The sequence below is a fragment of the Cupressus sempervirens genome, chromosome 9, assembly GCF_028749045.1.
Source record: "Cupressus sempervirens isolate cs-2001-9-10 chromosome 9, ASM2874904v1, whole genome shotgun sequence".
In the NCBI taxonomy this organism is placed as follows: domain Eukaryota; kingdom Viridiplantae; phylum Streptophyta; class Pinopsida; order Cupressales; family Cupressaceae; genus Cupressus; species Cupressus sempervirens.
Genome location: NC_143126.1, coordinates 81,947,500 through 81,964,106, shown reverse-complemented (window position 1 = coordinate 81,964,106; position 16,607 = coordinate 81,947,500). Strand labels below are relative to the sequence as shown.

General features: G+C 31.8%; 2 pseudogenes; both read left to right on the top strand.

The window, feature by feature from the left end:
* The first annotated feature begins 360 nt into the window (after positions 1-360).
* LOC149537723 (protein TOPLESS-RELATED PROTEIN 2-like) lies at positions 361-9,154 on the top strand (annotated as a pseudogene).
* A 1,432-nt stretch (positions 9,155-10,586) lies between these two features.
* On the top strand, positions 10,587-15,812 carry LOC149537722 (uncharacterized; annotated as a pseudogene).
* The last annotated feature ends 795 nt before the right edge of the window (positions 15,813-16,607 follow it).

Here is a 16,607-nt window from a genome sequence, read left to right as displayed (position 1 = left end):
CTCATTTTTCTACCAAAACTTTCGACCATCAACTAAATACGTTTAGGTTGGTCAGAATGTTAAGGAAAAACTTTATTTTTTTAACATGTAAGCCTCGTGTTGGTCAAAATTTCAACCAACATAGGGCTTACATGGTAAAAAAAGAAACATTTTTTGCTTGTATGTTTTTCGCGTGCGTGGGTTCATTTAGGTTTTGTGTGTTTTCACATGGTTTTTTGCAGCACGTTGAGGCAAGTTTAGCTCTGGTTGGTTTTCGCATTATTTTCCAGCACGTGTTTTGGGAAGTTTAGACTTTCTAGTAATTTTCATAGTTCTGTGTGGTCTATTGGTTTTGTTGCATTGGAGGCAGGGGCGATAGACATGACTTCTTTGAGCAGGGAACTGGTGTTCCTAATCTTATAGTTTCTGGATGAGGAGAAGTTCAAGTAAACTATACACAAGTAAGCTTATGGAAAACAAAAGATACACATCTTTCTTTTCATGGATGTTCTTATGTTTTTATTTTTTGAATCTAGTTTTGTTGGCTTCTGATGTTTTGGGTTTGTGGATATTTGTAGATTGGAGCAAGAATCTGGGTATTTTTTCAACATGAAGTACTTTGAGGATCAAGTGCAAGCAAGGGATTGGGATGAGGTAGAAAATTACCTTTTTGGGTTCACCAAGGTGGATGATAATTGATACTCCATGAAAATTTTCTTTGAGATCATAAAATAGAAATATCTAGAGGCACTTGACAAGTAAGTTTTTAAAGTTCCTTTGTAGATACTTATAATTTGCATTTGTTTATTAAAATTAATAGTATTAGAACGATGACCTAAATTTTAGTCTTGTAGAAATCTATGCTCCTTGTAAATAGTAAATAACTTAGGTGCATAAAAAAAATGTTTGGAAATGTTGTATCTTTTTCCAGATGTCTTTGTGGGAACCATATTAAGGATTGCTTAACTTTTGTTTAGCTGGGATTTAGATATCCAAGAATTTTTGAAAGACGACAGTTATGATTGGTTATGGAAAACTAATTCGAGATTGTGTGTGTTTAGACAAGATCGGGCTAAGGCTGTGGACATACTAGTGAAGGATCTCAAAGTATTTTCTTCTTTCAATGAAGAGCTATTCAAGGAGATTATACAGCTTCTTACTCTGGAGAACTTCAGGTCCCATGCCATTTTTTCAATATTTAATTCTTCATTTTCTCACTTGTACTTTAAAATTGTCCATTACTGTAATGAGTTTGAGAAATTGATTGTTTCCCCATAAATACAAATTATGATAGATTATTATGTATTATTGGGAACTAAAATTCTCATGTACGTATATACAACTACATTTTGTTGAAGCCCTTTTTTGACAAAAGCATTCATATTGGAATGATTGACAAGCAAAGTTTAATTTATAGGAGTTGTGTTATGTTGAGCACAACATTTAAAGATTGAGATTGTGATTCATGCAGGGAAAATGAGAAGCTATCTAAATATGGGGAGTCCAAGTTTGCAATAAATGTTATGCTGATGGAACTTAAGAAATTGATAGAGGCCAATCCTCACTTTTGTGACAAGCTCCAATTTCATGGCCTGAAAGCATCTCGTCTTAGAACTCTCATAAATCAAAGGTATGTTGTAGCTAGCTAACTTGGTTTAGGAATTTGCAATGTTTAAGTTAATGAAAGTGGTGTGAGAAGGTTGAGTAATACTTGTTGAATGTCATATAATCTTAAAGTGTTAATGTAAAATAGGGGTTTAGTTAAGGTTATTATATTCTGAAGTTTAATATTGGATTTTCTATGTTCAGTCTTAATTGGCAGCATCAACTTTGTAAGAACCCTCGACCCAATTCCGATAGAAAGACATTATTTGTAGATCATACATGTGCACCTACTAATGGAACTCGAGCACCAACTCCTTCAAATAACCCTCTTGTTGGGGCACTCCCAAAAGGAGCAACCTTTCCTATTTCTCCCCACAATGTGAATCAGCTGGTACATCACTCGTTTAAGTCTTGTATTTTATCAATTCTTTTATAGCTTTTTATTTAGTGATTTTTTCATTTTGGTGTTACTGTTAACAAGACAAGTTCCTTTGCAATATGATTTCAGCCATTTCAACCCACAGGTGCTCCTTCTGCTAGTTCTCTGGGATGGATGGTGAGTCAAAATCATTTTGCTCCACATTGTGTAGTAGCTCCTGGGCCTACATCTCTTACACCACCTCAAAATATAGGTGAATTTACTTGACCATATCTCGAGACATGGCTACTGGAAGCATAAAATATATATACTTTTTAATAAGGAGACACATTTCACAAGCTCAGTGGCATGTGAAAGAATTTTTATTTCTTATGAGCTGTATTGGATAACATTGTCTTTTTTAGATCTTGTAAGAAGTGTAAGATTTTTTTTTAAATTATTGGATATTTCAATACATAGAAAATTCCATTTTTTAATTTGTTTAATTGCATCAGTTGCTATCCTTAAACAACCTAGAACTCCACTTTCAAATGGTCCTATAGTTGATTATGAGTCTGTTGATTCTGAGCATCTTATGAAACCTCTTCGAACTAGACAATCTGATGAGGTGTGTGCAGAGTATCTTTTACAAGTTATTATTTTGCTCTAGCATGTTCATTGATAGTGATACAAAGAATTTCTCTTCTAAATACTGAAACTCAGCATTATTGTTTTCTTTTAAGGTGAGCTATCCGGGTGCTCATACCATGTACTCTCAAGATGATCTTCCCAAAATGATGTCAAAAACCCTCAATCAAGTTTCAAATGTCATAAGCATGGAGTTTCATCCTTAGCAGCAAACAATCTTATTAGGTAATTCCACATGAAGTATAATTCTTCCTTCAATTACGAAGATGTGGCTTTGGTGTTGTAAGTAAAGAATATTTTTTGGTTTTTTTTGGAGATTTTAATTTTTGATTTGATCTCTTAGTTGGAACAAATGTTGGTGACATTGCAATTTGGGAGGTAGCATCTAGGGAAAAGTTAGCTCAAAGGACCTTTAAATTTTGGGACATTTCTGCTTGCTCAATGCCAATGCAGGTAGGCATAGTTTAATAAGCTTGAATTTTGATTTTAATTTTTTAATAAGTAACATGCAAATATATTTAGTATTTACTCAAGAGGATAGTGCTGTTTTTATTTAGCTAATAATTATATATGTTCTTTCTATTATGTTGTCTTAGGCAGCCCTAATAAAAGATCAAGTTGTATCAATCAACCACTGTATCTGGAGCCCAGATGGGAAAGTACTTGGTAAGTGAATTTGTTATTTGTATTCTCAAGGGAAGTGCGTAGAAAATTTGACCTTAGCGCATATTCACTAAATACCCTTTGTAAATATTATTATGTTTGCTTGGGTCAGGATTCTTTCCATTGATTTATTAACACACTTGCATTGGTCTTGTAGGTGTTACCTTTTCCAAGCATATTGTCCATATATATTTTTATCAAATCTCAATTACTTATAGTCATCCAGTTTATGTGAGATCAGAAGTAACCTTCCTCTCTATGCTCCAGGTACGAGATGCAATAGTTGGTCGAAAACAATATATATTTAAAGGCCATGAAGCACTTGTCCATTCAGTTTGTCCTCACCACAAAGAAAGTATCTAGGTACTTCATTTCTCAAAAACTAATGTATTTTGACATGGCAATTGAATATTTAAGAATATTTGTACCACTACTTGTTTTGGTGTTTGATTTCCTGTAGTGCCTGCCCCTAGTTCGCATTTCTGTTATCATTGTCAAATTCTTTTAGGTTGATTTTATGCATTGATTAGTTTAGAGATACTAGATTTGTAATATTATGATATTATTTCATGATTTTGATTACAAATGTATCGGTTATTATTGCTTAATTGATTTCATTCATGTGTTGTTAATGGTATTTTAATGATTCCTAGTTAGTAAATGTGGTTTCTTTCATAAAAATGTTAACATGATGTCTTTAATGATGATTATGTTGTATTGATAGAGATGCATTATTATATGTACGCATTTGATGTTAGACTTGTGATTTTTACGATACTTACCCCATACTTGCATGTGTATGGTGTGCGTGTTTATTTTATCTTTCTGTCTGACGTGTTTGATGTGGTTAAGGGAGGGAGTCGTAGTCACCTGCTAGTCGGGATCTACACAATGAACCACTCCCCGCCATTGTATGTTTAGTTTAGATATATTATATACATGTACATGCTCGTCTTTTATGCAAGATGCAGGTACCGGGCATCGACTTCCCTGAATTGCCAGGATGAGCGTGCCCTATTACAAATACTCAAATGGTGAGAATGGGAAGATAATGATCAGGTCCAATCCTAGCCATAAGCCTATAATACTTGTCCTGCAAGGAGGACTCGTAACAGACTGTCTACCCTTTTTAAACCCGTGAGTATTTTATGCGTATATTGTTTTGTGTCTTTGATGTATTTTCTATTAATTAAGTCTAATTAATAGATTAAATTAATAATTTAATTTAATGAAGAATTATTATGACTGTTTGAATATTTAATTATATTTAATTAATTGAGAAATTAATTAAATATAAAGAATTGAATTGGAAGATAAAAGTTTTAAGATTAAATTTAGAACATGATAATATTTATTTAATTTAATAATAATATATTTAGAGTTCATTTTTAAATAAATGCTAAATATTATTGTTATTTAAGTTAATAAATATTTATCAAATTAAACGTTCAAAATATATTAAAAAGGAAAAAGATATTAAATTATGAATATGTTTTAAGTTCGCATGAATAAGTTTAAAATATAGAAATTAATTTAAAAGATAAAAACATGTGAATTTGAATAAAAGTATTTTAATAAAGTACGCATGAGATTAAAATTATAAATTAACTTTAAAAGCAAAGTCAAAGTGGAAAGTTAAATAAAGTAATTTATCAATTCACTTAAAGTGCCTGAAGGATTAATAAAAGAATATCTTAATTAAAAAGAAAATTAATTGTGCATGAATGAATTAATTAAATAAGAGAGAATTAAATATTGGAGATAAAAGTTAAAGTTTAAATTTAGAACGTGATTGATTATATTTATTTAATTTAATAATAATATATTTAGAGTGCATTTTTAAATAAATGCTAAATATTATTGTTATTTAAGTTAATAAATATTTTATCAATTAAGTTTCTAAAAAAATGAAATCAAAAGTGAAAAGATATTTAATTATCATAAAGATTATAGTTCGCATGATTTATGCATGAGATGAAAATAAAGGAAATTAATTGAAAAGATTAAACATGTGAAATTAATAAAGATATTTAATCGCATTAATTACGCATGAGATTTATAAGTTATAAATTGATTAAAATAGAAGTCAAGTGGCTAGTTAAATAAAGTAATTTAACAGTTCACTTAAAGTGCATGAAGGAAAAATAAAATAATATTTTTAATTAAAAGCGAATTAATTATGCATGAAGAATTAATTAAATAAAATAATTATTATTTTAGAGTTGTGGAGACAGAAACCCTAAAGGTAATTAAATTCTATATTAGAGGGTTTTGGGGTCATTATTAGGGGGACAGGTTTTCAGGGAACACACTTTTGGAAAGGGGAGCAAAGAAATCTTTGGAAGCTTGGAAGGGTTCGGATTAGCAAGGGTTTCACCAAATTGTTAGCATCAGATCAAGGTAGGGTTTGTGAACCATTCTAGAAACACTTTCGGATCTTTGTCTTCTTCGTGCTTGTTGGAAATGGCTTTCTCAAATTTTATTGAATGAATCTTGCTACCTTTCTTCTGAATCTTTTGCGATTTGATTTCTTCTAGGAATCAGGATTGAAAAACTATTTAGAAAACCTTGTTTTAATTCTGAAAGAAATTTAGTATTAAATTGAAATTTGGGTTTTGAATTAAAATGGAATTAAGAAATTTAAATTTGGAAGGGATTTGTTTTTGGAAATGAAAATCTTAGGATTGAAAATTCGAAGAGTTCAATTTATTTTTCCTATCAGTTTAATATCGTAAATGTTATTAAAATATGTAAATATTAAAATAATATTGTTATGAAGTTCGTTGAGCAAAATTTTATAAAATAAAGAATATAGAATTATAAATACAATTCTTAAAATTTTCATATATAATAATTTATCTAAATTTATTAGAAGGGTTGTTCTTCTAATAAACAAAATTATTGAAATTTGACTTAGTTAAAATAATAATAATAATAATAATAATAATAATAATAATATTAAATAAATAATTTTTTTTTTTTTTTTTAAAAAAAGAAATTAAAAAAATATATATATAATAATTAAAAAAAGAAAAACATTATTTTAAAAAAAATTTAAAAAAAAGAAATTAAAAAAAAAATTAATTAATTTAAAAAAAAGAAATTAAAAAAAAAAAAGAATTTTTTTATAACCCTTGCCGGCGCCGTACGCTGCTGACGCAGGCTACGACAGCAGTGGTATGGTTAATAATATTTACTATTTAACCATTTGAATTATTAATGGAATTGGAAAATATTTCTATTTAGTAATCGAATAATTTAATAAATGATTAATATTACTTCTAAGTCTTGATATGTTATTATATGAACAAGAATAAGTTTAATTGCAAGGGTTAATTATGAAGGTTAACTGAAAAACTTACTTACTTGAAAACATGTATTAAACTGGAAATTTAAAACCTTAATTCAAACAAATACACGGGTGTATTGTATGAGTAATACTGAGAATCGTATACACTTGAACATACATTGAAACGCAAATTGAAACTTATATTGAAAATGAAAATTGAAACCTTACATTAATTCAACAATATATTATCAATCAAATCCAACTGTGAGACTATGATGTTTTCTATGTACTGTCTATATTTCTTTTTGGATTTTGGTGTTGTTTAGATGTCGACCAGTCTAGGATGTACACCAGAGGTTTTGTGAGATTTCTTGGATACTATTATGTGGCTAGATGTTATGATGATTCTTGTGATTCAAATTGGAGTTTATACTTATGAGATTTGTTTTGTGAGCATTTATGTGTATTTGGATTTAGTTTGATCCATCTTGTTATCAGGTTGCCTGTTAAGGAACCAAGTTTGATCTTTATGGGTGTTGTCGTATGGGACACAACTGTGTTTTTATGTGCTTAGGAGAGGTTGTCTAGGTATGTGACTTGGGAGTGGCTTGCATAGGGGTCCGGGACCCAAAGTGGTCAGTACCAGGGTAACCTAATGCAAGTTATGTAATAAGTGATAACCTAGTAATTAAAATTTATGGGGGGGAAAACACACTAAAAAGATAAGTTAGAGATTTTTGATTTACCCATGCCTTGAGTGCTTGTATAGACTAAGGATGGGAATGAGATGAGTGCCTCGTCTTCTTGAGAGGGCTTTCTAGTTTCCATATGTGTGATGTTGAGGGTCCAGGGTTCAGAGTAACCAATCCAGGGTAACTCAACGCTTGAGGGTCCGGGGTCTCTTAAGAGATCAGTCCAGGGTAACTCAAGCAGCCATGTGATGACACTCCCTAGTATGTAGCCTGAGTCTCCTCTATAGTTTTTGTGTATCTCTGGTGGTGTATCTATTGTCGGATGTGTTTATTATGGATATTTACTTTCATTGAGGATGATTGGTGATTCATGATGTTGTACTTTTGACATGTGTCTTTTGACTTGAGGAGGATTATCTTTTGTTGACTTTATCTTATGATCTTGGTATTTGGTTTATACTTGGTTTGTGTATGATGTTTGGTTATGTGGTGTCAGTATTGGATTGAGTGTTCTTTCTTTCTGGTTTATTTTATCTTCTTGAGTAGCATGTGTTACCTTTGAGGTAGTTTTGGCTAGTAGGTATTCCATGCCTAGGAATGTTTTATGTTTGATAGCCGTTTGTGGGTCGTTCATTATCTTCCCTACACGGTGGGAGTGGAAGCCTGATTAGGTAACCACGCGGTCGGGAGGTAGTGCCTTCTTACCATTTGGGTTCTCCTTCACATTGCTAGCTGTTGGATGTTCGTTGTAGAAGATGTACCTTTATCATTCTTATTTCTTATCTCAGAGATTTCTTTTCAGATGAAGTATATATGTTATCATGTATTCTGATGTATTGTATCTATTCTCACATACCCTGTGACATGTGCAGTGGATGTTATTGATTGGATGTACTTTCATTGTATTGTTTATACTTATGCATTTGCTTATGTGACTATGTATATGTTATTCCTTTATGATCTTGAGACATTGTACTTGAAACTTAAACTAATTAATTTAAGATTATTAAATGTGACTCAACGTAAAGGAACCTTTGAGGAATTGAAACTATATCTGTAATTGCAAATGTGTATTTGTTGTGTATGTTCATATTGCTTCCGCATTAATGTTATCTTGATGTTGTTTAAACTTCAAAAAAAAAAATAGTTCAGTAAACATTGTAACATGTTAGGTTTATTTCTCTTGGGTTCCCGAGCAGGGCGTTACATTTCCACCCAATGTCAAGTCATTCACCATTGCTTTTAGTACTTGATTTAATTCTTTTCTTTGCATACAATTCATTTTCTCTACAGCCATTGATGGAAAGATCAAAGCTTGGATGTATGATTTTTTGGGATCTAGGGTTGATTATGATGCCCCTGGGCTATGGTGCACAACAATGGCTTACAAAATATATTGTTACGTAAATATATATCTCTCTTAAAGCTAATTAGGAGAAGTGTGCACAGAAAAAGCATTTAGTTCACTAAAAATCCTCTATATTTCATGGTTTCTTCAATCTACCAAGTGTCTACTAAATCAAGGTGTTGACTCCAAGTCTAGGTTCAAACTCAGCATGCCACATCTGTTCTACAGTAAATCCAGAAAGTATAGTCATGATTAATTTTTCGTAGGGATTACACATGTTTCAAACTCGTATCTAAACTTTAATCTAATTATACTAGTTATTTATTTCCTTTTTTCATTTAGTTTAGGATGGGAGAATAAAGTGCTATTTGTTGGAGGGGGATAATGCTTCGATACTTATATTAATTCTAACCTTTAGCTTGAGACATACAGAGTTTTTCTTGTTTAAGGTATTGCCTCTTTTTTCTTTTCTAATTCTATAAGGGCTTTGTATGTGGTAGGCACTTCTTAATGCCGATCCTTTTGATATTGATGCACAATGGAAGATTGAAGAAATGATTCGACAGATATGAATAACTTAAAAAAAACTTACTTGAACAATTGCATCCATTGATCTACCACTATGTGTCATGTTGGAAGAGGCCTAACCCCACATTAAAAGGGAACTAGATAAGAAAAAAAACTTTTTTGTATGCATTTGATGAAGATACCCTAAGCAACCTTAACCTAGCATGAAAAGAGCTAAGAAAGAGCTAGATAGAAAATAACCTTATTCACACTAACATGCAACTACATTCAAAAGACTTTTGCATTTTCATAAGATACAATCCATTTCAAAAAGCTTACTCGAACAATTGCATCCATTGATGTAGCACTACATGTCATGTTGGAAGAGACCTAACCCCACATTAAAAGGGAACTAGATAAGAAAAAAAAATTGTTGTATGCATTTGACAAAGATAGTAGGTTAAAAAAAATTTATAGCTTATAATAGTGGGAAATACAAGCAATAGTTTGATTAGCTTTATAGCACTCATCGGTTTCAAGTGGTTGCATCTTCAAAAAGAGCAGGTCAATGGTCCAAATGGAAAACAGTGACCTCGGCCATCAATAAGAAGACAAGTGATAATGCAGGCACCCTACCACAAGTTGCCTCCAGTGCTCAAAGTAGAATTACCTTATCCATAAATCCCACCACTCATGCACATATCAGATGTTGCTAAGCCACTATAGAGGACAAGACCAAACCATGACCAATGCCATGAAAATGACTACTAATCAAATCATTGATATAGTGGTCAATGAAATGAATAATTGACAGATTCCACTCCATCCAGTCATTAGAGTTGGACAATTTTGGAAAAAGAGAAAATGGTTCACCATGTACCAAAATCAGGAAAACTTACCTCATTTGTTACAATTAGGAGCAATGGGACCTACTGCTTCTCAAGGATAAACGAATGATTAAAGAAGTAACACAATCATCCAAATAAAAATTCTGAACATAATTCTAAACTTTCCAGAAAAAATAAGTTTACAGTAGTTTCTACATTTTCTTATTCTACATCTTTGAGGCACTTTAGAGTGGAATTTACCCATGGAATTTATCTGAATGCTCTTATTTTTTCGGTTGTATATAGTATTATCTTTTTTCTCCCCAATTGTAGTTGTTTCAATTCTGGGGTAATTGAATTCCATTTACATTTTGTAATTTTACCATTGCTGTGTAAATGGCATGCTACTATGATTTCATTGACTTTTACACCTCTTTAGTCTTTTCAACATCTCCATAATAAGTGAGAACTATTAAATTAATTTCTCATACCTACCTTCTTGCGTGTTGCTATCTAAATAATACTTGTTCTACATTCTATCTTGTTAATTTTATTACATAGATTAATTTATTATGTTAGAGTAATCTAACAGAGACACACTGAAATTTGTCTTCATCATTTTGACTATAACCACTAGCCTACAACTATTTCTAAACCTAAGAATCATATAATGTTGATCATAAAGAAGCTTATTGAACTAGAGTGGGGTTTTTTTGGTAGTAACCCGAAGAGGGTTGAGGGCATTTGTACCAAATCTCTTAAGGTAAGTCTCTTGTTGAGTGCTTAGGATGTCAAACTTAGGGCCAAAATCTGCCACATTGTGACCAAGTAGTGCCCTTTAGGACCAATTATTGAGGAGGGTAGGACCTCCTCTTCTAGCGCTGGTTGACCAAGGGGGACATTCCTAGGGTGCACTACAATAAATTTGACTGCAATGACTAAGAACTTACCATGACACAAACCCTACTCATTGTGGAGTGCACCTCTATAATCATCATTTCCTGCTTTTCACACCCAATTACAAAGAGGGAATAACTAGCTATTTGAAATGCCTTTTAATATAGCCACTTTTGTTGATTCATGCATTGATATGCCTAGAACTACTAAAACACAAATCATGCAATGTTTTAAGATTGATTGGTCTAGTGTGTTGTGAGATGATGGATCCATCATTAAATGACCTACAAAGCCTCAAGGACTCGTCCTTCCATCTCATTTCCATTAAGTAATACCAGCTGAAGTTGTCAAAAGCCTAGACTAGTATCCTAGTTATGTTTCAGTTTGCATTTTGCCAAGTCATGCAATGGCTAGTCAGAATATGTTGGAGGAAAATGATTCAAGGATACCAACTATAAAAGAGAGTCAGCTGATGATGACTGTCAAACTTGAGATCTAAGACTCGCATTTTCTATGGCAAATGACTCTTGCAATGACCAACATGTTGTATAATGCTTGATTGCATTGCTTTTAGAACCATTTTCTTCTTGATTAATGTGCCATAAACTATCAATATCTTGAGAGTCATTTGATTATGTAAGGTTTCTAAACAAAGACTTCAGAAGTAATATGTTTTAGATTCAATTGATATAGTTGGGATTGTGAAATAATTGTCTTAGAACTACAACTTTAATATTTGAGGAGAGGCTATAATACATTCTCATTCTCAGAGAATGTTGCTAAGTTTCAAATTGTTGTAATGATAGTTCTATTTATGGGCAAGCTTGTCCTAAATGCTTTTTGAGTTTGAAAGTTAAAAAAAAAAAATTAGGAATTTGACTTTTTTAACAGCTAAATAAAACATTATTAAGACTAGAATAGATTATTGTTGTATTGGAATTTTGCCTGTGCTTTTTGCTAATTAATAGTTAGATGTTGTGGCTTAGCGGTAGCCATTGAGAAGACAAAACATTGAAGGTCACCTTAGGTTAGGATTGTCTTTTCATATGTATCTACATTCAAAGTGAACATTAATTTTTGGCAAGAAGTTGTGAATATTGCTGAACTTAATTTGTTTTTTTTCTAAACTTGCCAATAGAAATAAATGCAGGAGTTGTCATTTTGGATCCATTTCTTATTTGTAAATAAGAAAACTATTATCTCTTTGTACAGTTATGCATGAATACAACACATCAATTTGCAGTTGAGACCCAATTTTCACATGTTCGTCATATGCCTGATGATAAAGCCTTAGCTAATTGTGCCAGTGGTAGTATGTTGGAAACCTTCCCCTTTGATAACCTTCCTTGTTATAATAGGGTTGGTTATTATTAACTTAAAGCATTTTTTTAGTTGGCACTTAGATAAATACCTATGGAATATGTGTATCATAATGCTATTATTAATTTTTTTTTATCAATATTTAAATAATGAAAACTAAAAATAATTAGATGACATGCCAATGGCAAATTTTTTAAGGCACATTGTTTGTTAAATATAACTCAATACAATGGTAATATAACTACATGATACATGTGAAAAGAATGGATAATATCATAATAGGGATACAAATACTCTTGCTTCAGTTTTAGAAGGTTCATTGTTCCATTTTGTGGATATGCATATGTGCATGTTATGAGCCTTACTTCAAAGATTGTGGTAATATTTTGCAAGCCTCATGAAAGATGAAACTGAACAGAATCTGAAACAAGTGGAGGAATCTAAAAACATCCGAACTCAGCTAATGTGTGGAATGTTTGCATGCAAAATATGTGACTTCTGCAAAACAAAAATCTGTAATTATTGGAAAAACATGAAACTGTAGCTATTTGAAGTAATCTCCGTGAAGTCCCTTTCCCTAAAATTGGTAAAAAATGCAAACTCTAGTGCTACTAGACAGCTTATGTGAAAGTTCATAAAGAGGCAAGATATATTTTGATGCAGGTGTAGATGCAAGTTCAAGCCACAACTACCTACTAGATAAGTTTAGATGATGCCTTGGTTGAGGCATAGTTGTCATATGCCTGTGCATAACCACATTCATCCAAAATCATTAATATATTTCTAAGGCCTAATGGCTTAATTTAACTTATCACTTGTACCTTTATCCATGTGAAAGATGTAATTTTCACATAATTTTTTTAAAAAATTGAACTAAGAGAATGGTATAACAGACATCATACGTGACTCTTTTTACATAAAATACAAATAAATATCAACGTAAAAGTTAAGAACCCAGAAAATCTCCATTTACATCTCAAAACTAAAATTAATTAATGAGCTTATAATCTACACATGAACTGCTTTTACTAGTTTAGTGCTGGGGGTTGTTGTATTTCTAGTCCTTTCCATGCATTTTGAAGTGATCCTTCTACAAGTATAGAATTTTGTTTCTTTGCCACTAAAAATGTTGTTTTAGGAACCAAGATAACATCTTTCCTTAGTACTTTCTTCTAGTGCAAGACATGGGAGGTATTTTGCAAGCTTTTTATTGCTCAAGGGTATGTGCAACCCGCCTCAAAATTGGCTCATAGTTTAAGATTGACATTGAAGTTAGCTTGAGATACTTAAGCTTATAAGATTATCATTCAAAAGTAAACCAATCATCTACATTTTGTTTTAACCTATATTACACCAAGTTTACTCTTGTATATAACATTTCGACTGAATCAAAAGCTAATTATCTAATCAACTAAGTATAATTGTTTTCAATTTCATTGTCAATGTTTATATTCATTATATAAAATTAAATAGTTACAACTCACAACAATTGCTTGACATTTCTGCCACTTGTAACATCCCCAAAACATAGGCTCTAACCAAAGTTTGATCTTGTTAGGATTTCATCCTGTCACTCTTTGTGGATCTTCTTTAGTCGTTGTCTTTCTTGGTTCCTTTTATTGAAATCATGGACATCATTTGATCAATAATGCAACAAGAGAGGATCATACTATACAACACCTTAAATGGTGACATGTCAAATGTGTTATATTTTACAAAGCCTTATCTTTTTACATGTTTTTTGGCATCATCTTAACTTGGATAAATGATTGTGTGCATTGTGGATAACTGATGTCAAACTTGGGTAGTCCTCGAGTTATGAACCAAATCTACAAATAGGCAGACATTGTGGACATATACCATAGATCTATGATAATGATTAATCATTAAAATAGAAATTTGAAGGGTCAAGAGAAACCTTGTATTACATAGCCATGACCATGAAATGCTTTCTTTTTGTTTCTTCTTGTATGATAGTTGTGTGACATGCTTTACTTCTCTTCTTTACCATCAAAATTGGTTGCCTTTTTCTAATCCATTTTTCAGGGATTTCTAATAGCTCTTGTTTATGTCAATTTTGTTTATTGTGTTCCAAAGAAATCCATTTTTCCAATCTTTTGTACCAAGGTTCACATACATCTTTTTCAAATTTTCATACTTTCAGATTCTTTCACTTTTTTAAATTTAAATTCTTAGATTTCATGGAACGATTTAAATATCTAAATATTTTAGAAGAAATGGGCAATGCATTGAATATTGAACTCATTAACACTTTTCTTTTTGCAGTTGATGACTGTGAGGCTGATGATAAGTGAATCGGTATAGTACACAACATACAAGACAATGATAATGTTGCATCTGAAGAGAACTATATGACTTCCTCTATTTTTTATTCATCTCTAGATGTATTTAAATACACATATGTGTTCAGGGTGTACACTGATGCAACTGCAACAGTGCAAGATTCTTTCACAAATACAACAAGCTTGCTTGAAGATGAATTTATTCAATCACAAGCATTTTATGTCACTGACAATTGCACTGTATGGCCTCTTGTGGATGAAAATGCAACATCTGATGATACATATGACATTGTATCTATTGAAGATTTCCTTAACTCAGATGGGGCATGCTTGTTCCTCGCAATGCAACAGATAAAGTCTTTAGAATATGGTGTTAATGATGGTAATGAATCAAGCACCTTTGATGAACTTGATGATTTTGACCCATATTTATTCATCAAAAGTTTGTCTGATCTCTCGGAAGTGGTTTCTCCATATCAACCCATATTGTTACCCAAACAAGCAAGGAGAAGGTCACCTATAACCCTTTTACTAGACTTAGATGGTAAGTTACTTTGTCAATTTTTAATGATTATGTTGTTCATATATCGGTGTTGTATGTTATTTCCTATTTAAGCTAAGCTTTTTATATACATTCTTTTATTTCTACCGTTGTTAATATCTAGATCACTTTCAATGCTCTCAAGTGCATGTGGTTATTTAGTTTTGTGCACATAACTTGCTTTAGAGGGATTTTTATTTTATTATTTTGCAAGTCAATATTTTTCATGTGGGTTCAGTCTATTATCAATTTATCCATCACTTTCTATTGTGCCAGAATGAAAGTTGTAGTTTCTCTAGGAAATGCCACATTATTTGTTTGTTTTTTAATCACTTTAAACAATTGCTATTCCTATTCATTTTGTCTTGTGAAGTACTTCTGATACTAGTGCAATTGCATTATTAATATATTTTATATACATGGTTCATTGCTTTACTTGTTAATAGTGTTATTATAGCATGTTCTCTATCCTAGTAGATAGTAATGAGTTATTTTCTTATTTGCAAAACCATGGGATGATTTGATGACTTACAAATTTCTCATGTTAAATCACATTTTTTAAAACAGTTTTCACTCGTTCTTGTTATTCTGCAGGATAAGGATTCCCTATCCATTCCAATGGGGAGCGCCCATATTTGATGCAGGACAAGCATTTGCAATGATGGTTGCTGCTTTTGTCTCACTCATTGAGGTTAGCTTGTCAAATTCCAAATTCCAGTCTTCATATTTAATTGTTTTTGTAGTTGTTGACTATGTTAATTATCCATATGTTGCAAAGTGTATTGATTGTTGTGCTTTGAATTGGCAGTCTAGTGGTGCATTTTATGTTGTGTAAAGGTACGCAAGTGCCACAGCTCCACCTCCATCTATCTTAAGCTGAGGTATAGGTTGGCAGGTGAGGAGTGGAATTTTTCTTCTTTACTTCTCTTGTTCCTATTTTCCTTGTGTCTGGACATTAGCATTATTAGAGGAAGGTTAGGGAGGAAATCTAATAGGTATTTTTGCAAGGAATTGGACTCTTGTTGGATGGGATGTTTGGAACTCTAAATGGGTCCACTGTATCAGTGTAAGAAGCTTGGTACTTTCAACTACTCCTTGGCCCTCATGAATAAGGACTAATTCAGAACTCTAAATTGTGTGTTATCTACATGCAGTGAGAATGCTAGTCTTTTGGCATTGACACGAGTTGGAAGTCACAGGGTGATTCAAATAGCAATAGGATTTATGACATTCGTCCATATTCTTGGTGATAATCATCTTCAACTAGGCTCTCTATTCTCTATAGTATTTGGATATTATATTTTATACCTGATAATTTACAGAGCTGATTTTGTGCTTTTGTCATTCTAGGAAAATTTGGAGCAATCTTTGCCTCCATTCCAATATCTATTGTTGCTACTTTATATTGCATTTTCTTTGCTTATGTTGGTATCTATGAGCAACACATATTTCCATTATGCTACAATGTCAGTCAAGTTTCAACTATTTACTCATTTCACTGTCTTGGTATTGTATTAAATCCTCTTTTCACAAACAACATCCAAATTTAAAAGTAATTAAATAGTTATGGTCCATATAAATTTTGATACAAGAGATAATATTGATATGTGGAAACTTAGAAATGAAGTGG